Here is a 9,934-nt window from a genome sequence, read left to right as displayed (position 1 = left end):
CTCCAACTGGAGTCTCTTGAGTTAACTTAGAGGGAGACCGATGTACGGTGCATCATAGTAGTCAAGTCTCAATGTTACCATGGCATGAATCCAGGTGGCCAGATCAGCAGTATTGAGGTAGGGGGCCATCTTCCATGCAAGACTGAGGTTATAGAAAGCATTTTGGCAGCTGTTCTCTTGCTTTTCTAGCTGTTTGCATCCAGTATAACCACTAGGCTCTTAATTGAGTCTGCAAGGGTCAGATGAAGTCCATCAAAAGTGGAAAGTACAACATCTTTAAATGTGTCTGCCTTCCTAATGAGCGTCACTTCTGTCTTGTCTGGGTTCCATTTCAATTTGTTAGCCTTTCGCCATTTGACAACAAGTGCCAGGCAGCGACCCGAGATTTCTACTGTATCTTGTGGTGATATGGATAGTGAGGTACAGAGTTGGGTGTCATCTGCATATAGCATTCAGTTCCATGACTACAAATTAGTTCTCTTAAAGGTTTATATAGAGGTTGAATAACATGGGGAATAAGATTGTGGACCCCACAAGATAATTTCCACTCTGGAGACAGCTGACAGCAACCCTTTAAATCTATTCCATGAGAAATGATTTAAACTAGTCCAAGGCACATCCTTCATTATCCACTCCTGCCTCCAAAAGCCTCAACAAGATAGCATGGTCTACTGTATCAGAGGCTGCAGATAGATCCAGGAGCATTAATAACAAGGTATGATTTTTATCTATATTTAGATGGAGATCATCCACTAAAGTTACTACAGCCATCTCCTTAGTCTGGCCTGAATAATAATAATAATAGCTGCCCTTATATACCACTCTTCTAGACAGATTAGTGCCTTACCCAGAGCTGAACAAGCTGGGGCTGAGAGGAATGGCTTACCCAAGGCCTCCTACTGAGCTCATAACAATAGTGGGATTCGAACCAGCAGAGTGATGATTTACAGCTGAACCACTTACCCACTGCTACAGCAGCTCTCTGACTGAAAAGGGTTCAAAACACCAGAGTTAACCTGGAGTTGGTCAGCTCCTGCTCTCAACCAGTTTGCCCAGAAAGGGAAGATTAGAGACTGGGCAAAAGTTGGCCACGTCTCTTTCTAAGTTGTGTTTTTACAGTGGTCTATAAGAAATGAAGCAAAACATCATTGATGGTTTCCATCCTGTTTCCCTCCTCTCCTGTCTTTATCATACTTTTCAAATAAGGATGCAAAATGAGTCACCAGAGCAATACATGTCCACAAATATTCAGGCTTGTGTTGTAATGCATTATGTATCACCCTGTTTCCTTCCATGATTTAAAATAATCTGGCAAGTCCTTAGTAGTAGTAAGTAAATTTATTGTCTATTGTCATAGGCTATCACATGTTTACAAAACCTTACATCATGTCAGTCCTAAGCATATTTACTCTAACTTAAGTCTCACTGAGTTGTGTGGGACTTACTACCTAGTAAGGCTACTAAGAATTGCAGGCAAAGATACGATTTGGTTGTACCTTTTCCTGTAAGTGTTGCCTGTTTTATTCTTTGAAAACAAGTATTGCTGCTCAGCATTGCCAACATATGCAGTATTTCCTGCTTTATTTTAGTTTCTTCCACATAGCCGATTTAAACACTTTACCTGTCCAAGTCCCCCAGCATCAGTTATCCGTTCTATTCTTCCAAGCCACTGCTGCTATTTCAAGATGCGGAAGGAAGAGAAAAACAGGTTGCCTTACCGTAACTGTTGTTCGTCTAGGTCTTCGTGCAGGCACACATTGGGACTGCGCAGCCGCAGGCCAGCCATCGGAAAGGATTTTTCAAGCTCTCAAACAGTAGAGGGCGCTCTCACACCGCAACGCGCATGCGCGACCATTCCCGCCACGTGCCGTGTTGCTGGGCGAAGCTATCCCTCTTCCCTCAGTTCCTCCAAAGCCGCCGCGAGCCAGCCTCGTGCTCTGACTCACAGCGGGGTAGGAGGGAGGGAATGTGTGCCTGCACGAAGACCTAGACGAACAACAGTTACGGTAAGGCAACCTGTTTTTCGTCTGCGGTCTTCGATGCAGTCCCACATTGGGAATATAGCAAGCTACTCACCAATGGAGGAGAGTGTGAGTCCATCAGGAAAACAGTGAATGCAGAACCGCCGTTCCCACAGCTGCATCCTTCCTGGCATTCACATCAACTGAGTAGTGTCGGATAAATGTGTCTGGATGACCATGTAGCTGCTTGGAAGATATCTCGGAGAGGGGTTCCCTGCAAGAAGGCTGCCGAAGAAGATCGTGCTCTGGTCAAGTGTGCTCGGATAGATACAGGACACGGAACCTTGGCTGAAGCATAGCATTGTCGGATGGCCGTCACAATCCACCTAGACAGGGATTAACTAGAGGCCTTAGAACCCTTACGGGGGCCCAAGTAACAAATGAATAACACCCTAGATTTCCGGAAGGGCCTTGTCCTACCAATATAATATAATAAAGCCCTTTTTACAGCCAATTTGTGTAGTGTGCGTTCTGACTCACTAGTAGCATCTGGGAAAAATACTGGAAGGGTGACCTTTTGTTGTAGATGGAACCTGGAGACCACCTTAGGGAGGAATTCCATACTCGGGTAGAGGAGCACCTTCTCTGTAAAGACTTGTAAAAAGGGGGGGTCTATGCGGAGTGCCGTGAGCTCCCCCACCCACCTTAGAGACGTGGCCGCAACCAGGAGGACCACCTTCCAAGAAAGCAGATTGAGGTCACAGTTGGCCAACAGTTCAAAGGGGTCCAGCATGAGCTGACTTAACACCAAGGAAAGACTCCGCTGAGGTAAGGGTGGGGCCCTAGGAGGGAAGGTATTTTTGACTCCCTTTAAAAATTGTTTAGCAGCCTGGTGAGAAAAGAGCGTTTTACCATCTACTGGTTCATGGAAAGCCGAAATGGCTGCCAGGTGTACCTTAATAGAAGAGGCCGATAGGCCCTGCTTCAAGAGAGATAACAGGTACTCAAGGACCAGTGCAAGTGGGCAGGAGAACGGGGAGAACCCTTTGCCTGATAGCCATGCAGAGAACCTCGACCATTTATAACTGTAAGCCATACGTGTGGATGGTTTGCGGGCATTTAACATAACATCCAATACTCCCTGGGAGAATGGACGGTCGGAGGAAATAGGAGCCAAACCGTAAACTTTAGATTGGTCGAGTCGTGGTGAAAAAAACCCTCCCTGTGGAGGAGGTCTGGTGCGTCTGGGAGGCAAATATGCATCCCCCTGGACATTTCCCAAAAGGTTGGGAACCAATCCCTGCGTGGCCATAGCGGGGCAACTAGAATGCAGCGCGTTCTGAAATGTTTGATACGTCCCAACACCCTGGGTATCAGGGGAAGTGGAGGGAAAGCATAAAAGAGACCCTTGGACCATTGAATTTGAAATGCGTCCCCCAAGAATAGGGGGTCCAAACCCCCCCCCCAGGGAGCAGAAGGCTGTGCCCTTTGTGTTGTTTGCTGTTGCAAAAAGGTCCACATCCAGCATCCCCCATAATTGAAACACTGCATGGAGGTAAACAGGGTTGATGGACCATTCGCGATGAGGTTTGAAAACCCTGCTTAGATTGTCCGCTCTTTCGTTCCTGGTGCCTGTGATATGGATCGCCTGGGGAAATACTTTGTGTTCTATGGACCAGTGCCATAGCTGTGATGCCTCTGAACAAAGTGTCAAGGAAGCCGTTCCCCCTTGTTTGTTGACATAATAGAGAGCGGCCGTGTTGTCCGGTTGGACCTGGACCCTCTTGTTGCGAAGCAGACCTGCGAAGGAAATAAGGGCATAACGGATTGCTTTGAGCTCCAATACATTAATATGCATCCCCTTCTCTACCTCAGACCATTCCCCCTGAGTAGAAAAGTCTCCACAGTGTGCCCCCCACCCTGTGAGGGAAGCATCTGTGGTAACCATGACCTCCGGCAGCTGAAGTCCAAACCGCTCTCCCCTAAGGAGATTGTCCTCAGACTGCCACCATGTAAGGGACTTGATGATCGACCTAGGGATAGATAAACTCTTATGCTGTTGATCCCTCAGTGGGTCAAAATGTCTAATAAACCAATTTTGCAACGGTCTCATGAAGAGGCGGGCAAAAGGTACGACACCCGTAGTGGAGGCCATATATACCAGGAGCCTCTGGATCCTTATAGCAGGTTGGAACCTATTCCTATGCATCCTGGCAACCAGTGACTGAATTGTGCTGGCCCTGGATTGGGGTAGAAAGGCCTTGCCCTGGGTGGCGTCTAAAGTAGCACCAATGAATTGAATGACTTGGGTGGGAAATAGAGAAGATTTCTTCCAATTAACCACTAGACCCAGAGAAGATACCATCTGAACCGTCAGTGAAATTTGGTCTAGGAGAGAATCCCTCGAATGTGCTACTAAGAGCCAATCATCAAGATGGGGATAGATACAACATCCCTTAGTTCTAAGATGAGCTACTACTACAGCCATGCACTTCGTAAAAGTACGCGGGGCAGAAGACAGGCCAAAAGGGAGTACAGTATATTGAAAGATCTCTCCCTTAAAAGAGAACCTGGGATACTTCCTGTGGTCAGCGTGTATGGCTATGTGGAAGTAAGCGTCTTTTAAATCCATCACAGCGAACCAGGTGTCTGGTTCTAAATATTGTAAAATACCAACAAGAGTCAGCATTCTGAATTTCTCAACTTTAATGAAAACATTCAAATTACGCAAATCCAAAATGGGGCGAAGGCCACCATCCTTTTTCTCAACAATGAAATATCTGGAATAAAAACCAAACGAGTTCCCAGAGGGTAATTGTTGTATCGCCCCTTTAGAAAACAGTTCCTGAATAACTGGAGTGAGAACTTCTACTGAACAAGTCGGAATGTTAGGGGGCAGGGACAACGCGGGTAACTCCGTGAACCTCAAATGATAACCCTGTTGAACAATTCTGAGGACCCAAGAGTCCACACAAATCGCAGCCCAGACCTGATAAAAGGAGACTAATCTACTCCCAAAACGAGGTGAGGCCTGTAAGGGGGCGGTCAGTCAGAAAAGTTGCTTTTGTCCCTGTGTCGCTTTAGGGGGCTGAGCACGCTGTTGGCAAGGTCTAGGCTTATAAGGCCTCTTGGTGTTTGCACGAGAATAATTAGAGTAAGTGCGCTGTTGGTAGTGCTGGTAAGGGTACCTCTGGCGGTAGTTAAAGTTAGCTCTGTTCTGGTAACGGAACTTTGGAGCATAGTGCTGTTGTTGTTGCTGAGGTGCAATCACTCCCAGCGAGCGTGCAGTTTGCTGATTCTACTTCATCTGCTGCAACGACTCATCTGTACGTTCTGAAAAGAGGGATCCCCCTTCAAAGGGGAAGTCCTCTATCTTGCTCCTCTTCTCCTGTGGCAAGGCAGTAGAGTGGAGCCAAGAGTGACATCGGAGGATTATTGCTGAGGCCATCGCTCGTGCCGAACAGTCAGCCGAATGTTGCCCAGCCGACATCTGTTGTTTGGCCAACTTGGTGGCTTCTCCTTGGAGGGCTCTTACCAGTGACCTCCGAGAGGTCCGCAGTATAGTTGGAAAGCTGCTCCCACAGAAAAAGGCCATACGAGCCCAAAATGGCCTGATAGTTGGCAATTCTAAACTCCAGCGCTGCTGAAGAATAAATCTTCCGGCCCAAGGTGTCTAGTTTACGTCCTTCCTTATTAACAGGGGAAGAGTGGGAGCCATAACGGTGTTTGGCCTGCACCTCCTCTGTGACAAGAGAAGAGGGGCGTGGATGAGTAAAAAGAAAACCACAATCTTTTTGTTGGAGCTTATAGCTGGCCTCAATCTTTCCGGACGTGGCAGGGGAGGAGGCAGGTTTCTCCCAGACAACCTGTGCAATATCCAGAAGGTCCTCCACGACTGGAAAAGCTACCGACGTCGGTGAGGTATTGTAGAGTGCTTGGAGCAACTTGCTCTTGGGTTTCGGAGTCTCTGATGCAATGTCAAGGTCAAGAGCTTTGGCCATTCTTTGCATTTGTTCCAAGAACAGGCGAGCATCCTCCGTTGGAGGGGCTGAAGTAGTATCTCCCACTGTCTCCTCAGGGGAGGGGTCTGAAACCAGTTCAAGAGACACATTCGAATGGGAGTGTACTTCCTCCTCACCCTCGGATTCAGCAAATTGAGAGGACCGTGCATCGAAACGATGGGATGAGACGGATGGCACAGCAGATGTGTTAAGGTGTGGAACGGTCTGCATAGGAACCGATAGCCTTGACGAAGATGGAACCGGAGGTACCGGAACCGACTGAAGGCCAGAAGTCGATGGAACCTGGTATAGTGGAACCGAGGGCAGCATCAGAGCCGACTGGATCCATGATAGAAACTCCTGCCAGCTTGGGGCTTGTGTATGTGAAGACGGTAAGGGCCATGAAGCCGACGTGCTAGGCGCTTGGGCATAGGAACCCAACTGAACTGGCACCAGTTCCGAACATAGTGTATTATTTGGAACCACCGTCGGGGGAAATGGGTCCTGAACCGGTTACGGTGAGAAATGTTGGAACTCCTCAGATGGGCTGAAGTCCTCCATCTCCTGTTGTACTAATGGGGTAGGCGGTGGAGACGGTGTACGAGGGTCCTGAAGGATCTCCTCCTCCACAACCAGAGAGGGAGTGGAACTAATGGACCAGTGACGGTGGTGATGCTTGGTTTTCGACTTTGACTTCTTCCCGGAAGGTTCCCCCAAATGCCCTCCCTCAGCGGAGTGGCGTTTCTTAGAGAGGGATCCCTGCTCCTTATATTTCAGAGAGCGGTGTTTCTTCGCCTCCAAAGCAGGTTCCAATGGTCTTGATGGAACCGGTGCACTAAAGGAGGGGCTGGATGGAACCGGTGGTAGGTTCCGAGATGGATCCGGAGTACTCACCCTCGAGGTGGAAGGAACTGCATCGGAGCGTTGCATGGACTCCCTGTCCGAGGGTTTTGCAGACAGTTTAGTCGAACCAGTGAGGGATTGTTCCCAAAGTGCTGCCTTCAAACGTGCAGCACAGTCATTTCTGGCCTTTGGAGTGAAACTCTTACAATGTTGGCAGGCTCCGACATTGTGTCCTTCCCCCAAACAAAGTAGGCAAAGTTGATGCCCATCGGAGTGCGGCATTCTAGTGTCACATTGTAGGCACTTTTTGAAAATCGCTTTTTGAGACATGTTGTCGTCGACGAAACGGAGAGCAAGAGAAAAGAACCTTTCACAGCGGCGGCAAGAAAGGAACTGAGGGAAGAGGGATCGCTCCGCCAAGCAACACAGCACGCAGCGGGAACGGTCGCGCATGCGCGTTGCGGTGTGAGAGCACCCTCTACTGTTTGAGAGCTTGAAAAATCCTTTCCGATGGCTGGCCTGCGGCTGCGCAGTCCCAATGTGGGACTGCATCGAAGACCGTAGACGAACCATTGTATATTCAGTCCCACATTGATCCAGGCAGAACCAGTGATGCTCCCAGTTCCCAAACAGAAAAGGCCTGCTGAGAAAGCATCCGGCAGTTTGCTACAAGTCAAAGCTTTGCATTTCTCAATTTGGCCCATTTAGAAGCAAATGAACCTTTTTGAATCTATCTAGAAGATAACGATAGAAGCTAAGAAATCTTTTATAAGAAAGGGTTTCTACCTCTATTAAGGTGCACTTGGAACAACTGCTGCATTTTACCTGCCCTTTAAATAAGTTTTCACTCAAAATAAACTGTCCTTTTAGAAAGGATGACTTAGGATCACAAACACACACCATGAAACACCCTGCCCTTCAGCAGTCTCTTGCATTATCAAATGATACTAAAATCATTTGAAACATAGCTACTTCTTCTCTGCTACTTCTGACACTTAAGACAGTATTTTCAGGGGTCATTTCGTAGAAAAAGAGCTGGAGAACTCATTAACATGATTCATTAGCATATGCCACGCCCCTTGCCATCACTGGAAGTATGTTATTAGCATAACTGATTTGCGTATACCACACCCCTTGACATCACCTATTCGGGCTGTTTTGGACCCAATCCTGGCAATTCAGGGCCGAAATTGGGCCCAAAATGGCAAAAAGGGCCTGAAAATGGATGAAAAGGGGCCCAAAATGGTCAGGATTGGGCTGCTGCTGAGTGGGAGAGTGATCTACCACACGTCAGAGGCCAGATCCAGGCCGTTTTGGCCCCAATCCAGGCTGAAACAGGCCCAAAATGGCCAAGTCAGGTGGGCGGGGCCAACTGACATGTGACCTCTTTGGGCAACTGCCGGAACTGCGTTCCTGCGCGTTCCCCCTCGAAATGAGCCCTGAGTATTTTGACAGATAATACTTTCACATAAAGTTAGTGAACTAAATATTTGAATACAACCCTCAATTTCTGAAATTTCATCACGGTAGAAGTAGTTTTGAGAGAGAGCTTAGAATTTTTTACCTAGGGTGGTTTCTTATTTTCATCTTAATCAAGATATGCTACTCCTACTCTTTTGTGAAGTTAAAGACAAAGCTTTACATTCTTAATATATTAGATTATTGCCAGATTTACAAAGGACTAGTGCACGGGTCCCCAACATGGTGTATGTGGGCGTTTGCCAACTTTTTTTAGGACGTCAGTGGAGCTTTTGCCCTGCACAGCTTTGATTGGCTGTAGATTTTTTTAAAACATTGTTTCCACAGCAGCTTCTGCCACAGCACAATGATCTTCACTGCATAACTGAAGCTGTGTGCTTGCAAGAAAATATTTTAAACGGTATGTTTTTTAAAAGGCATGTTAAACAGTGCTTCTGCCTGAAATGCCAAGTTAATATTATGCATAACCTCACATTTTGCGATTAGTTCCACCTGTGGCAACCATTTTATGATTGCACCTACCAACTTGTGTCAGAATTCCAAGTGCTCACAGGCTCAAAAAAGGTTGGGAATCCTGGATTAGCGAGTACGTAAAAGACCCACAAATGTATGTTAGGGAGAGGGGGAGGCAATGAAAGTACGTGAGCTTTCTGTACAGTTCATCACTCACTGGATTGTTTTCCATATAAAAATATGAGAGCAGGGATGGAGTATTCATGATAGATCCATACCAACCTGACAAAAGCACCGTCATCTTAAGCCACTTCCTCACGCTATAGAAGCTGCATGTAATAATAGTAATTGTGCTTATGTACTGCTCTTCTAGACAGATTAATGCCCCGCTCAGAGCGGTGAACAAAGTGTTATCCCAGCTGAGCAGCAGGAGCTGAGAGGAGTGGCTTACCCAAGGCTACCTGCTGAGCTCATGGCAGTAGTGGGATTCAAACCAGTAGAGTGCTGACTTGCAACCCAGCCACTTAACTACTATGTAAAGTGGTTTTCTACCCCTAGCATTATCAAGCATAGCATTATCAAGCATTACTCAGCAGGTGTCAACACAAGAAAAGAAGAAGTGGGCAAAGCTGTGCTACATATCCTGTTCAACTGTCAGCTTCCCACCCACCATCCTATTTGGTAAATTAGCTTGCTCATCTTCCATGTTGTACTGCACAGAGATCATGAAGATGAAAACAGGGTTGCAGTTAGTTGCAACTGACATTCATCTGTACACTCACACATCTGTTCTAAGACTACTGTGGGCTCTTTAACAGACATAACTTACAGGCTATTGTGGCTCTGAAAAACTAAGGGGTGAGGTTTTAGTCTCCTGTTTTCTATCTCATATTAAAACCATCATATAAGAGGCTCATCTTCTGCAATCTGATCCAAAAGTTATTTCATAGAAAGGGCCATAAAAAAGAAGTCACACATAGTCATGTGTAATTCCTCCCTCCCTTGTTCAAAGCCAAAATCAGCTTGGTAGCTGCAAGTTTAAGCAATGTAATGAATGTGGAAGGGGTTACTTTTCCCTACCAGCCATGCTCTTTCCCCTGCTCAGAACCACTCCCCTCAAGCTGCTTTTCCATCTGGAGGATAAAAATACAGAGAAATGGCTGTCTGGTGATGTCACCCAATCACCCATGTATTGTC

This window comes from Eublepharis macularius, chromosome 6 (assembly GCF_028583425.1).
Source record: "Eublepharis macularius isolate TG4126 chromosome 6, MPM_Emac_v1.0, whole genome shotgun sequence".
NCBI lineage: Eukaryota > Metazoa > Chordata > Lepidosauria > Squamata > Eublepharidae > Eublepharis > Eublepharis macularius.
The sequence above is the reverse complement of the archived record's forward strand: the minus strand, read 5'-3'. Positions refer to the sequence as shown.